Below are 16136 nucleotides of genomic sequence, written 5' to 3' on the forward strand. Positions count from 1 at the left end.
GGATCAAACCAGTCAGTGCTCAAAGAAATCAGTCCTGAATATTCATTGGAAGGACTGATTCTGAAGCTGAAACTCCCATACTTTGGCCACCTGATGCGATGAGCTGACTCATTTGAAAAGACCCTGATGCTGGGAAAGATTGAGCATAGGAGGAGAAGGGGACGACAGAGGATGAAATGGTTGGATGGCATCACCGACTCAATGGACATGAGTTTGGGTAAGCTCTGGGAGTTGGTGATGGACAGGGAGGCCTGGCGTGCTGTGGTCCATGAGGTCGCAAAGAATCAGAAACGAGTGAGCAACTGAACTGAACTGAAGAGAGCTAAAGAATACGGGGCTCCGGAACAGCAAGTGGGGCTTCTGAGCAAAAGCCCCCAGCACGTCTCTCTGTCTGCCCCACTAATCTTTTGACTTTGTTTTCTCCTCAGAGGTCACACCGGCCACTGAGCCTTTTGGAAACTATGTGGAGTCTGTTTGAACATGACCCCTTTTGGGTTTTATGGTGGTTTAGTTTCAGATAGCTACTCTGAAGGCCACCCTTCCACATGATCCCAGGGAAAGTATAAAAAACAGAGGCTGGGTCGTGAAGTAGCAGAAAGAGAAGTTAGCCACACATCAGGTTGCCCCGAAAGAACTTTTAAACAATTAAAAAAATTTTTTTTCGACCTCACCGAGTAGCATGTGGAATCTTAGCTCCCCAACCAGAGATCGAACTTGTACTCCTTGCATTGGAAGTGTGGCGTCTTCACCCCTGGACTGCAAAGGAAGACCCCCCCCCCCCCCCCCCCGCCCAGAGAAATTTGAAATCAGAGAAATTTGATTTCACAGTGCCCCTGCCCTGCTTGGTGAAGAACTTTCAAGAGAATGAATGAATAACTGAAAGTCATGTTCAGAGTTACTTGCAAAGGTATCCATGGAATTTTATAAGGATACGAATACCAAGAGGAGGTTGGGGTTTGAATATGAGTTATCAGTTTAATGTGAAAAAACAGTTCTGACTCCAGGTCAGTAGATACCTTAATCACGTTGGCAGAGGCCTATACATCAAAGTCTGAAACGTTTTTGGCATAAAGAGCTTGCATGTTTTATTTTGTTCTAATTGAAGTTTATTACTGGTAGCTTTGGTTCAGTAGCTTCACCATGAAATGGAGGCCTCAGTCCTGAAGCCCTTGGGAGGAAACTGTGTTGCTGGTTGGGGAGCAGGCCAAGGAAGTGGGCCCTCTCAGCTGCCTCCCGGGGCCAGCCAAGTGGCTTCTTGACCTCTCAGCGAGGTGTTGACAAGCCTGGCCACCAGAGAGGACACGTGGGGATGTTTACCGCAGTGATATGGGTGTAGGAGAGGTGAGGGAAGGCTGGCACCCCGACTCAGGCAGTTTTGCACCCAAGGCCTGGCTACCGTCCCTGGATAGATCCTCAGACTGTGATGCAGCTGACAGCTGGTTGTGCTTTCAGAACTGGAAGGCAGACTGACGGTGAGAGCCAGAACCATCTGCATAGAGCTCTACAACAAGCCTCAGAGCTCCAAATAAGCTGCCCTTCTGCCTTTCCCTGGATTTTCTGGAAGCATCGAGACCTGCAAATATAATTGCCATATCTTACAAATTACCTAATGGCAACAACAGCAAAAATAAACCCATGGAATTCCATCAAAGGCTTCTGCACAGCAAAGGAAACCATCAGTGCCATGAAACAGACACCTGTGGCATGGGAGGAAATATATTTACAAATCATATATCTGATGAGGGGATAGTATCCAAAATATATAAAGAACACATGCAACTCAATAGCAAAAAGCCAAGTAAGCCAACTTAAAAAATGGATCTGAATATAGGTCTTTCTAAGGAAGACATACAGATGGCCCTCGTGAAAGATGCTTAAGATCACTAAGCATCAGGGAAATACAAATATAAATAAAAATGAGATAATACCTCATATCCATTAAAATAGCTAGTATCAAAATGACAAGAAATAACAAGTGTTGGTGAGGATGTGGAGAAAAGGGAACTCTTGTGTAGGGGATATATGTAGCCATTATGAGAAACAGTATGGAGAGTACTCAAAAATTTAAAAATAGAACTATCATTTGATCTAGGTATCCCATTTCTGGGTAGTTATCTGTGGGAAAGGAAAGCCCTAATTTGAAAAGATACCCGCACCCCCACATTTATAGCAGCACTGTTTACAGTAGCCAAGAGATGGAAACAAGCTAAATGTTCATTGCTGGATGAATGTGTGAGGAAGATGTGGTGTACACACACACACGGATGTGTTTCAGCCGCAGAAAAGGAAATCCTGCCATTCATGACAACATGGATGGCCCTGGAGGACATTATGCTAAAGGAAATAATTCAGATAAAGATATATACCAAATGATGCACTTATATGTGGATTCTTAAAACAGACAAACGAACATTACAACACGAAAACTCACAGATCAGATTGTTGTTTACCAGAGGTGGGGTATGAGGATGGACAAAACTGGTGAAAAGTTTCATAAGGTACAAACTACTAGTTTTTTAAAGAAAGAAAAACACTGCCTATCATAAAAGCTTTCCAGACCTCTGGAGCTGAGTCTTCCCGAAATTTCCTAGAGGTGCCTGACTCGCAGGTCACATTGTGTTTCTGCCTCGGAATTTAGGCAAACAATGTAGTGGTCTTATTTCTGGCTCTTGGCTCTCTTACCCTTTTACGTTTCTCAAAGGAAAATTCATTACATTAGGATTGACATATACTTACCAAGTATAAAATAGATAGCTAGTGGGAAACTGCTGTATATACTGCAGGGGGCTCAGCTTGGTGTTCTGCGAAGACCTAGGGGGTGGGATGGGGGGAGGAGGGAGGTTCAGGAGCACGGAGATGTATGTGTGTACATATAACTGACTCACTTGGTTGTACAACAGAAACTAATACAGCATTGTAAAGCAACTATACCCCAATAAATTAAGAGAAAATACATTAAATTGATAAACTCATTTGTTTCCATGACCTATTTAGTGAAAATGAAAGTAAAAGTTGCTCAGTTGTGTCCGACTCTTTGTAACCCCATGGACTATACAGTCCATGGAATTCTTTCGGCCAGAACACTGGAGTGGGTAACCTTTCCCCTGGGTGATCGAACCCAGGTCTCCCACATTACAGGCGGATTCTTTAGCAGCTGAGGCACAAGGGAAGCCCAAGAATACTGGCGTGTGTAGCCTATCCCTTCTCCAGCAGATCTTCCTGACCCAGGAATCGAACTGGGGTCTCCTGCATCGCAGGCAGATTCTTTACCAACTGAGCTATCAGGGAAGCCCTATGACCTATCTGCTGTGTAGCAAACAGTCTGACCATTTAGTGGTTGAAGACAATACTTGGTTATTCTCTTTCACAGTCCTTTGGGTGGGCTGGGTGTTTCTCCTGGGTCTCTACTGCAGTTGTGGTCATGCGGCCACTGGGGCTAGTGGCCCAGCCTCATCAGAGACTTCACAGAGTGGGATTCTCCAGATGGCTTCACTTGGACACATGGCCTCCCTCATCTTACAGGAAGGCATGGGTTTCAAGAGGCAGAAAACCCAAGTTTTCAGGGCATTTAGAGGCTGTGCCCAAAATCAAGTATTGAATATTCCCACTGTATTCTAACACTCAGGGCAAGTCCTAGAGCTTGCCCAGATTCAGGGGGTTGGAGAAATAGCATGCTTACTGATGGGCAAGTGCCGAGGTTTTTTCAGAAGATGGTGTGTATGAGGGAGGGTGTGCCAAGACCATCTGTGGAGAAGTACCATCTGCCACTCCACTCCTCATCATGTTCAGTGTATGAGAGCTGACAAAGTACATGCATAATCATTTGCTTAAGTCAATCATCCCCGAGTTCGTTTCTGTAAAAACAGGATTGGGAAGCTAGCACACAGTCCTTCAGCAAATATGATATGCAGTGTCCAACTTGCAAATTACAAAACGGGTGATCCTTTTCACCAAAATGGATTTTTTTTTTTACTCCATGAGGAAGATCAGTTACAGGATTCCTTCAAGAATCAAGGTCCTCTAAAACTTTTCACTGTCAGTTATGAGATGCAGTGATTATGAGAGTGGGTTTTGGATGAAGATGGCTGGGTTTTTAACTCAGTTCTGCTGCTAAGGAGCCAAGAGAACTTGAGGGATATACTTAACCTCTCCGTGCCTCAGTTTCCTCGTCATGTTTGGGTGTGAGATTTAGACCATAAAGAAGGCTGAGTGCCAAAGAATTGATGCTTTTGAATTGTGGTGCTGGAGAAGAGTCTTTAGAGTCCCGTGAATAGCAGGGAGATCAAACCAGTCCATCCTAAAGAACATCAACTCTGAATATTCATTGGAGGGACTGATGCTAAAGCTGAATCTCTAATACTTTGGCCACCTGATATGAAGAGCCAATTCGTTGGAAAAGACCCTGTTGCTGGGGAAGATTGAAGGCAGAAGGAGAAGGGGGCAGCAGAGGATGAGATGGTTGAATGGCATCACTGACTTGATGGACATGAGTTTGGGCAAGCTCCGGGAGATAGTGAAGGACAGAGAAGCCTGGTGTGCTGCAGTCCATGGGGTTGCAAAGAGTTGGACACAACTGAGCAGCTGAACAACAACAAAATGATGAATTGTTCTTACCTCCTAGGGACCTTTGTGAACGTTCATGACTGTTGATGCAGGTAACGTGCCTGCTCCATTGTGATCACTTTTAATCTTAGCAGGTATTACTCTTGTGATGATTTGAAGAATAGAAATTCTCTCAACAGGCCATGATGTGGGCTAACACCTTCCTCTACTCAACAGCGTGTCGCACTGTGCACTTGGCTCAGACCCTCTGTTAGGTCAGCTGCAGAGGGAGTGCCCACACAGAGCGGAGGAAGGAAGGAAGGAAGGAAGGTGGGAGGAAAATGCGGAAATGGCTAGCACAAAAATAAAAATGGTTGTAGTGGAAATTGTTGCTGTACTCTGCATCAAAGCAGGTATCTCTGGACCTGAAGAAAAAAAAATGAAGGAAAGGTTGGTGATATCTTAGCCTTTTGCTCTGGTATCTTCTGCTGGCTGCTGCAGATCCTGTCTGAGCCTTGTTCAGGCTCTGGAAATTCATCTATGTGGACCGCATCGTGAAGGCTGGCCAGCTCTCTGCTTCTGCCTGGCCTCCCCTGATGGGAGCCCTGGGGAAGTGGGGGAAAGGGGGCTTGTACCCCAAGAGGTCTCCATGAGCTAGCTGCAGCTTTCCTTCCACCCAAGGCCTCAGCGCCCATCAGGGACCCCCACATAACCCCTCTGTGGGGTAGGGTCTTGGACTGGGAAATGCTCCCTCCTGCCAGGACAGCAGGCTTGGGGACAGTAGCTGAGCCGGCTGTGACTGGCCCTGACTCTGAACTATGCCTTGCGTTTCCGTCCCCAGCTTCTCAGGTGGGTGTCACTGCTACCCCAGTACTCCAGGTGGTTGTTGTTTAGTCGTTAAGTTATGTCCAACTCTTTTGCGACCCCAGAGCCTGTAGCTCACCAGTCTCCTCTGTCCATGGGATTCTCCAGGCAAGAATACTGAAGTGGGTTCCTGTTTCATTCTCCAGGGGATCTTCCTGACCCAGAGATCGAACCTGGGTCTCCTGCATTGCAGGCAGATTCTTTACCACTGGGCTGCCAGCGAAGCCTGTATGTGGGCAGTCATCTGTTATCTGTCATCACATGAAGCTCACATGAAGTCACGTGAAACACTCGGGGTGAAGCAGATCACGTGACTAGAAATATGACTGTGCACTGATCAGACTCGGCTCCTGGCTGTTTAGTCATCCCACTTCACTGGCCCCTGATGGGGCTGGAACCAGGGGCCTGGACTGGCAGCCTGAAGCCCTGTGTCCTTCAGCCACCGGTGGCTCTTGAGCAAGAAATCATCGCTGTTAAGGGTTTGAAGCAATTCCCTTAGAAATCGGGAGCAGTTGTGTTATACATCCAGCTCTCAAAGCTGAAAGATTCTTATTTTCCATGCTGAAGTCTTTGCTGGGCACTGGACAGCTGGTTTATATAATGAAAGGCACCCCTGTGTGCTGTGAATTAGTTTTGATAAAATCAGTAAACTGTTTTACCCTGGACAGTCCTCATAAATGGGGTCTAAGATACATTTAATTTCAGACATATAAACATGCAATAGTGGTTTACTTTCTGGCTCGTACATACACATCTTACTTGGCTTTCTGGCTGAATCCTCAACTTCAGTGTCTGTTACTACCAGGGTTTAATGCGCTTTTGGGAAAGAGAGGGCTCTTCTGACTCAGACCGATTTCCCTTTTCCTTTCATCATTTTTATATCTTTGGGGAGCTTTTGGTAGCAAGAACTTTGCAATTCTTTGTGCAGGAGAAATACAGGCTTTAGAGCAGGTCATTGTTGTTGTTCAGTTGCTCAGTTGTGCCTGACTCTTTGCATCCCCGTGGACTGCAGCACGCCAGGCTCCTCTCTCCTCTGTCTCCCAGGGTTTGTTCCAGTTCATAGCCATTGAGTCGGTGATGCTGCCTAACCATCTCATCTGCTGCTGCCCTGATGCTGGGAACTACTGAAGGCAAAAGGAGAAGAGGGCAGCATAGTGTGAGAGGGTAACAGGTCATATTTCAACAGGTCATAGTTTGGATGAGATGTGTGGCTATTAGTGAGGAGAAAATTGCTCCTTTTCATTACTTTTTGATTTGATAACTCAAAGAGGTTCCCAGTTGTTTAAAATGCCCCATAATTCTTGAAAATATAATTATTGCAAATATTGGAATAATTATTCTTCATGATATAACCCTATAAAGGGCCAAAAGGTAGTTATTCCAAATAATATAATTTTTGCTCTGGATTCAATTATTTCTGAGTTGGCAACTGGACGGAGAAGGCAATGGCAACCCACTCCAGTACTCTTGCTGGGAAGGTCCCATGGATGGAGGAGCCTGGTAGGTTGCAGTCCACAGGCTCGCTAGGAGTTGGACACGACTTCACTTTCACTTTTCACTTTCATGAATAGGAGAAGGAAATGGCAACCCACTCCAGTATTCTTGCTGGAGAATCCCAGGGACGGGAGAGCTGGGTGGGCTGCTGTCTATGCGGTCGCACAGAGTCGGACACGACTGAAGCGACTTAGCAGCAATTATTTCCCATCTATAGGACTTATTTCCCTAACGTAACATATCATACCTTTGTCCTGCCTCTGTGGATTCCTTCTTACAGAAAACAGATACTGTTTCTCTATCTGGTGTTTAGGGAACGTTGACATCTCTGAAAACCTAACCAAACTCACCTCATTCTGTTTGCACTTCGCCCCAGGGAGGGCTCAGCTGAGACAGTACCTGGAGGCGGGTGGAGGGGCTTTTGTGGTTGTCCCAGTGGCCGTGGGTGCCCCGGATGTTTGGGTTCCTAGAGTCAGCACAGCCATTGTCATCTAGTGATGGCGTCCCTTTCCCCTTCTGGTTCAGAATCCGGGTCTTTCTCAAGACCCAGCTCAAGACTGGGCTCTCAGGGAACACGTTTAGGTTCATCTTACCTGTTTCTAAACTTCTGTCGTCCTTGCTGTCTCTGCCAGCTTTTTCATCTGTTAGGTTAAGCAAACTTGCCAGAGTTTTCTTCCAAAGGGCCAGTTGGCAAATGCTTTAGGTTTTGGGGACCACGTGATCTCTGTCATGACTGCTTGGTTGTGCTGTTGACGCATAAAAGCAGCCAGTTTGCAGCAAGCGGAGGAGTGGGCCTGGCTGGGTTTCAGTAAAACTTTATTTATACAAACAGGCTGCATTTCGATAAAACCATACAGACAGGCTGTGGTTCAGATCTGATCCATGGGCTGCAATTTTTGATCCCTGGCTTAAACCACTTTTTTATCAGTTTGAGCCACTGGCTTCCCTGGTGGCTCAGATAAAGAATCTGCCCATAGTGTGGGAGACTTGAGTTCGATCCCTAGGTTGGGAAGATCCCCTGGAGAAGGAAATGGCAACCCACTCCAGTATTCTTGCCTGAGCTCCCATGGACTGAGGAGCCTGGTGGGCTACGATCCATGGGGTTGAAAAGAGTTGGATACGACTTAACGACTAACACTTAAACCATATGAAATAGCAATTTTTGTAGTTCAGAAAAGGTCAACTATTGGCAATTTCATAGGAGTCCAGCTAATATATTGTATACTTTGTTGTGAATCTCATTATCATTTGAATGTCTCATTTCTACTCCAAATACATCTGATTCTTTCTCAGTCTCCTGGGTTTTTTTTTTTTTTTTTTAGTCTCCGTGGCATCCAAGTCAAAGCCTGAACTATTTTGGTCATGCAATAAGTACATATTTAGTTCATGACTGATATGCAGAAGCCTAAATTCAAAATGCCTTCACTGGAAGAAAATTGATAACTTATTAGATGTTCTTTTGGTTACCCTCAAATTTTTTATGTTTATAATTGCTTTAGTAGTGGTAGAAATTTGTTAAGCCTTTATGCTATGACCAAAGGGATTTTCATAATTGTTGGTACTATCTCTTTATTATCTAGTGTGACCACACCACGCCTGATGGCTTACAACATGAGAAATCCATTCTCACAGATTTGGGGCTGGAAGTCTGAGATCAGATATCAGCAGGCTTGGTTCCTTCTGAGGCGTCAATGGATAATCTGGCTCAGGCATCCTTCCTAGCTTCCTGGCTGTGGTTGCTTGCAGTCCTTGTGTGTCTCAGCTGGTAGACCCATTTCCCTAAGCCCTTCCTCAATCATCACGTGGCATTTGCCCTGTGTGTATTCCTTTGTCTTTTCTTATGAGGACACCAGTTGTTGAATTAGGGCCCACCCTCATCCAGAAAGATCTCATTTTTTAAAATAATTAAAATTTTTTTATTGGAGTATAGTTGCTTTACAATGTTGTGTTAGTTTTTGCTGTCCAGCAAAGTGAATTGTCTGTATGTTTATATATATCCTTTTTCTTTTTAAAATTTTCCTTCCATGTAGGTTGCCAAAGAGCACTGAATAAACTTCCTTGTGCTAGATAGTAAGTTCTCATTATTTATCTATTTTATGTGTTTGTGCGTGCTAAGTTGCTTCAGTTCAGTTCAGTTCAGGTCAGGTCAGTCACTCAGTTGTGTCCGACTCTTTGCGACGTCATGAATTGCAGCACGCCAGGCCTTCCTGTGTATCACCAACTCCCAGAGTTCACCCAAACTCATGTCCGTTGAGTTGGTGATGCCATCCAGCAATCTCATCCTCTGTTGTCCCCTTCTCCTCCTGCCCCCAATCCCTCCCAGCATCAGGGTCTTTTCTAATGAATCAACTCTTCGCATCAGGTGGCCAAAGTGTTGGAGTTTCAGCTTCAGCATCCATCCTTCCAATGAACACCCAGGACTGATCTCCTTTAGGATGGACTGGTTGGATCTCCTTGCAGTCCAAGGGACTCTCAAGAGTGACAATATACACCCTGGTCATATTCCTTTCCCAATTTTGAGCTGTTCAGTTTTTCAAACCAGTCAGTAAGGTTCTAACTGTTGCTTCTTGACCTGAATACAGGTTTCTCAGGAGGCAGGTATGGTGGTGTGGTATTCCCATCTCTTCAAGCGCTTTCCAGTTTGTTGTGATCCACACAATCAAAGGCTTTTGTCTCGTCAATAAAGCAGAAGTAGTTTTTTTTTTTTTGGAATTCCCTTGCTTTCTCTATGATCCTCAAAATGTTGGAAGAATGGATCTTCTTTAGATTAGCTTCTAGTAGATTTTAAATACTCTTTTATTAGCTGTATAAATCAAATCACCTTGTCATTTACTAATTGCTTTATTTTGTAAAACTGCTTTTATCTTTATTTTGCTTAAACTCAAAATATGCATGTACGTAGTGGTTTGAAAAAGAAAAATATTACTTTCAATCCATTGTTTAAATAGTGTTAAAAGCAGCTGCATGGTCCTGACTACATAAAAGACTGTGAATTTAATTTCAGTGGAAAGCCAATTTGGTCAACAACTGTGATGAGGTTTCACAACTAAAACGTACAAGAGAGACTAAATTATGTTAAGGCTGGCTGTTGGAGACCAAATTTAAGAGATTTCACTTTCTCCTAAATATTAATATCATAGTTATGATAATCCTCAGATGCTTAGCTTTTCAGGTTAAAATTGCTCATTTTGGAAGCCCAGAAACTAAAACCATTCAGGAGAGTGAAGCATCACCCCTTTATTCTGCCTTGGCCCCTGTCCTTTCCTCATTTTCTCTCATACACATCACCTGGCTGCTGCTTAGGCATGAGATCCTTTAGTACGTTAGCTTGATCTTGCTGTACTCCCTCGAAGTTGTCAGCATCCTTGACTGACTGATCAGCGGATGCAGGCGCTGTGTCTGGCTGTGAAGGTGACAGAGGGGGATGAGATGAGGTCTCTGAGAAGGTGTAATCCAGGCAGATGGGGGCCTCTTATGCATAGGAGCTGCCTTGAGCCCATGCTCTGGACCCTAGAGAAGGTGCAGGAGGGACTTGGGGACAGGTCTGGCAACAGCACTGCTTGAACTTTGCCTCTGACCTGTGTGAATATCAAGCAGAAATTCCTACTGGTGACCTCCTCCTTCAGAGAGGCCAGACCCCTTCCCTGGAATCATGAGGACCATGGAAACATCAGAGGCACCCTGTGGATACATTAGGGAGGCACTGACAGCCATTGTTGGTGCAAAGGACCTCGGAGCCCAGTGAAGGCAAGAAAGTGCTTGAGTTGAAGAGTGTTTTTGAAGGACCTCAAGGACTCTTAAAAGGAAAAGAGGTTTTCCTTGTCATTTGTGCCCCAGAGGAAAGAAGTAGGGCCAATGGAGGAAAGATAAGTTAATAATTTAGAATCATAAAGGAACATTTGGCATTGGCTGGCTTGGAGGGCTCAAACAGATTTGATAAACCACTCAGCAAGAACAGACAGAGAGGTGTTAAGTCCTGAGCAATCTGCTCCAAAGTTGTTACAGATCTATCATTTTTGTTTCAGTTCATATTCCAGAATCATGATTTCTAGACAGAGAGCCTTTGTTTATTTGTTAACAAAATAAACTTTAAAATAAAGTTTTAGGATCATTTTAGATGTACAGAGTAGTGACAAGATAATAAAGAGTTTCCCTGAACTGTCTTATATTACAATGCTACATTGGTTACCAGGAAAAAACAGCTCTGATGCGTTATTGGATTATTATTACCTAAAGCCCGTACTCTACTCGGACATCCTCAATTTTCCCCTAAATTGCTTTCTCTTGGGGTCATGTTTCAGAATCCCATCCAGGATCCTGCATTTTCTAGTTATTTGTCATGTCTTCTTAGATTCTTTGTGGCTGTGACAGTTTCCCAGACTTGCTTGTCTGTGATGACCTTGACAGCTTTGAGCAGTACTGGTCAGGTAGTTTGTAGACTGTCTCTCAGTTTGGGTTTGTCTGATTTCTTTTCTTTTCTTTTTTTTTTTCTGGGCTACACTGCAGTTTCGGTTTTGAGGGGAGGACTGCAGTGGTGACATGTCATCCTTGGGGTTATCAAGGGTCCGGCTGTCAGCAGGATTTGTCACTTGTGATGTTGACCTTGAGGACCTTGCCGAGATGGTGTAAAAAATGGGGTAATAAATAAATCCAGATGATCTGGAGGGGCCCAGGGCCCTGAGTGAGCTCTGTCCTCTGGTCCACTTCCTGCCCTCATGTCCTGGACCCTTGTATCTGTCCTTCCCTTTCTGCTCGTCCTGTCTTCTCGTGTCAGAGGCCATCTCAGCATCCCTTCTCAGCCACCTGCTCCCGTCTCAGCCACCTGCCCCCCACCACGCTCCTGTTACCCTTTGTCCTGCTCTATTTCCTCCTCGAGGCTCATCACCACCAGCATCCAGTGTGGGCTGTATGTCTGCCTGGTGGATGTCTCCTTGCCTGGAGGGCAGGCCCTGGAGGGTGGAGGGTGTGCTTCCTTCACTGTACACTCGGCCCCTGTGACAGTGTCTGGCACATAGTAGGTGCTCAAAAAATATGGAAACAGTAAACAAGCAAATGAATGAATGATTTGTCAAAAGAACGGTCATAGCCTTTAGCTCACACTCCTCTGTACCTAAGGTTACAGTTTGGGGTGAATAAAGCCAGAACGTGGCCATGGTGATGGCCCTTCTCAGCTACCACTGGCAGGATCACCTAGGTTTGTGCTGCCCGCTTTTCTCACAAGTGTTATGTTCTGAGCAGTGTGGGCTTCAGGGATACTCTTTCTCCAGTGCTTTTCTCCATGTAGGTCTGAACTTTGGCTCCTGCGTGTGCTGTGGCAATATTTGCAGAAGCACACAGTCTGGGAGTATTGAAATGGATTTCAATCAAGGAGATGCATCAGAACCGATCAGGACTAACGCGGAAGGAAGAGGGTAATGTAATTGCTATGGCCGATCCTGGAATAAACGATGCGTTAGCATGTAATGATCACGTGATAGGAGGCACTGACGTGCAATCCTATTTACATGTGCGTGTGCTCAGTCACGTCTTTCTCTTAGAGACCCCATGCACTGTAGCCCGCCAGGCTCCTCTGTCCATGGGATTCTCCAGGCAAAGATGCTGGAGTGGGCTGCCATTTCCTACTCCAGGGGATCTTCCTGACCCAGGGATCGGTCTCCTGCATTGGCAGGCAGATTCTTTACCACTGCGCCACCTGGGAAGCCCACAGCCCCGTTTACAGGCCAGAAGAACCAGCTCATGCAGGTCTCATCATGGTATTAGCTGTCTTAGGGCTCTGCTGGTTTCAGCACGTATCTGTGCGGATTTTACGATAGTTTTCTGGTTTTGGCTTCAGTACACGCACGGTGATTGGAAACCTATCTAAGGCGTTTTTCCTCCCACTAAGGCATAGAGCGCTCAGTGACCAGCCTCTCAAAGGCTTCTTTCACTGTTAATTATGTGGTTAGAGAAAATAAATGAGCAAATTAAAGAATTAGCACCAAATTAAAAGGATGCTGGAATGGCCACAGCAGCTAGTTCAGGTTGTTTTCCCGTTTTTGGTGGTGGAAAGCTTTTTCTCACTTTGTGAGTTGAACCCTGAATTGAACAATGGAAAGTTCAGGGTATTGTTCTATTTTAATGCCACGTAAAAAACAGCTTTAAATTAAAGTTTTTTTGGCACAATCCATCAAAAGCATTCTAGGCACATAGTAGAATCAAATATTTAATTTTGAAATGTTTTAGAGCTCTTTTTAGATTTCAGTTGAAAATGGGGCACATCACAGCCAAGCAGGCTTTGCAAACCATGTTAGTGTTTATTTGCACACTCTGCCTGTAGGTAATAACACAGTGGTGATTAGCAAAGGCGTGTTTTGCCGAGAAGGAGGAAAATCAAACAGAAACACAAAAGAAGGCACAAACTCACATAAATATTCTCAGGAGGATGGAACTCAATATCATATTTATGTCTTTATAATATGCCGCAGTTCATTCATTGAGCCCAGACAGTGGGAATTCAGAGAGCGGGTGCCCAAAGTCCGCCTTCATTTATCCAGCCCCCCAAAATAGTTTCTGCTCTGATGTGGAATGAAAACTGTAAGTGAAGGAGAAGCATGTCATTCTGGTCCATAAATGCATCCTGAGACCCTTGTTTACAATTTTTTAAAACCGCTTTCGGTTGAGATTCATTCTTTTCTCATTTTCTTAGTGGGGTGGCCATTTTCTCCTGGTGAGGATCCGACAGGCATCAGGGAGTTCACACGTTGATCTGAAAAGGGAGAAGGTAATATCCGATCTGAAAGTGCGGAAGAAAGAGCATCAAACAGATAAATGGGAGGACCTATAGAAATCCACAGGGGACCCGCTTATGGCTGTGGAGTTGGACGGATGGCTATCTCCAGGCAGTAGGTAAATTGACGTTGACATTGAAATGTTCCTTCTTCATTCTTGCTGTGTAAATAATGTGTCAATTTAGACTGATCCTTCCATAGGACATCTATAGAGGACCAACTTAGTAAACATGTAATGGGCCAGATCCTTGTGATCACTTATCTTCCTCAGGTGTAAAGTAGACACATTAGAAGTTACCATAATTTCTTAAATCTTGAAAATTGGTCAGATGTCATGCTACTTATGTTTAACAGTTAATTCACCTTCAAAACAATATACCTTTCACCTAACGAATGAGCGAGCTGAATCAGGTAAGGGCCCATTTTAATCTTTAGAATCCATGGAAACCTAGATTTAAACTGAGTCACAGTGGCTCAGAAAGTAAAGAATCTACCTGTAATGCAGGAGAGAGACCCAGGTTCGTTCCCTGGGTTGGGAAGATCCCCTGGAGGAGGGCATGGCAACTCACTCTAGCATTCTTGTTGGGAAATTCCATGGACAGAGAAGCCTGGCAGGCTGCAGGCCATAGGGTCACACAGAGTCAAACACGACTGGAGCGACTTAGCCCTGCATGCGTGCACACCTAAATAACCCAAGTGTAAAAATACATAATTTAACAATTCCACAGCAAATCAAACAACCTGTGAAAGTGCTTAAGTCTTCTATATGTTGGGCTATCTGGGGAAAATATCCATGGATTTGCCCACAGTTAATTTTTTGTGAAAGAAATAGAGTTGCTCTGCCGTTTGTAAATTGCAAGTCATTTCTGAAGTTTTTGTCTGGTTGCCATAGTTACTGCTGGTGTTTCTCTTTCATGGGATGATGCAAATCATCGCTTGGCTTGACCTTTCTCACCTGTTGTTACCATAAACCCTGACCAGAAAGGGGAAAACTCCTTTGTGTCAGTTTGCTTGCTTTTTGTGTGTTCTGAGCCTGCAAATGTGAGTTGCCATGCTAACAGGCAATCAGATGGGAGGGAGTCAGGGAGTCAACTCCTTGGTAAGCTGCAGTCCCTCGAACTATTGGTGATAATATTTTCTTCATAATAAGCTGGGAGATAACCTTTGTAAACTTCAATGATGCACAAAAACTGACTGTTTCACTGAATAACTATATTAAAACTCATCCTGTTAGCCAAGGAATTCCAAGTCGTTGCTAGGCTAGCTTCATTAACTAGAGAAGTTGATTACAGCCAAAAGTTTAAAACAGTAAACTGCAAGTGACATGTTTTGGTCTAGATTGCACTCCTGGTATTTATTCCACTGCTTCACCTTCTCAAAGGTATGTGCAGAGCGTCTGGGGATTATGTAAAAATGCAGACCCTGGTCCAGGGTTCCAGGATGGGCCTGGGATGATGCGTTTCTCACAAGCTCCGGGATGATGCGGATGCCACCGGTATTGAGCCCTCAGTCTCAGGAGCCATAATTATGCTACGTCAGTCTCCTGAAGAGCCTCCCAGTAAATTCTTTTTCTTCCACCATAGACATTTAGTGAACAGACCAGGCAAAATTGTCACTGAATCTCTCACTGTTCTTTATTTAAAAAAAAAAAAAATGTGATTATCCATAGGCATCACACAGCTTGTTTTTCCACTGGTGTTTGGTTATTTGAAATGTGACAACACTGATAGACTCTTCTCCCCATCCGTCTTGGAGGTTTATCTTTATTGTACTTTTTTTTTTTTTAATTGTACTATGACCCCAAAGCCCAAAGTCGTGGATATTCCTGTTTTAATGTCATTGAGAAGTAAGTAAATAATCAGGAGCTGGCATGACTGACCTTTCTCTCTATCTCCTTATAAAGAAGCTGACGTGGGAATAATAGCAGGCTTTGCTAAGACTGCGGGCTTCTTCTCAGGTCACTGGTGCTCATGGTGTTCCCGTGGGGATATCATGCAGATTTCAGAGTCTAGTGGGGGGTGTGTTCTTTCAGCAAAGGTGTCTGTGGATCCGAGCCCCACGGTGCCTTGCAGGGTGTCCCCTGTAATCCATGAGGTACCATTCCAGCATTGCCCCAGACTGCCTGGTCGCTGCTTCTCCAGCTGAGTGGCCAGGGCGGCCAGACCTGCTCCTCAACAGCTGGAGTGTCGAGGGCTTCCCTGCTGTGGGCTCCAGGATGCTTTGATGAGGCAGCATCTTCGGAACCAGTCGGTCAACCATTCACTACATGGAAGATGGTACACTACATCCTGCCTTTTCCCACTGGGTTTTTTTTGGTGGGGAGGACTCTTTGGTTCACACAAAAGTGGAGGCAGTTTTCTGAATTTTTGAAATGTGGACCATGTGGCCTATAACCTGTGTGACTGAGTGCCGGGGAGGATTGCTGAGAGCCTTTAGACACTGTGGGCAGGAGGGATCTGTTTCTCTAAA

The 16136-nt window shown here is 44.8% G+C and overlaps 1 protein-coding gene and 1 non-coding gene across 2 annotated transcripts in view; one reads left to right on the forward strand and one right to left on the reverse strand.

The window, feature by feature from the left end:
* SEMA5A (semaphorin 5A) overlaps window positions 1-16136 on the forward strand; it is a 549084-nt gene that overhangs the window by 19475 nt on the left and 513473 nt on the right. The gene's annotated exons all lie outside the window — the stretch shown is intronic.
* On the reverse strand, window positions 3216-3288 carry TRNAR-GCG (transfer RNA arginine (anticodon GCG)). The gene has a single exon. It is a non-coding gene; the product is annotated as a tRNA-Arg (tRNA).

The sequence above is a fragment of the Capricornis sumatraensis genome, chromosome 18, assembly GCF_032405125.1.
Source record: "Capricornis sumatraensis isolate serow.1 chromosome 18, serow.2, whole genome shotgun sequence".
Lineage (NCBI taxonomy): Eukaryota > Metazoa > Chordata > Mammalia > Artiodactyla > Bovidae > Capricornis > Capricornis sumatraensis.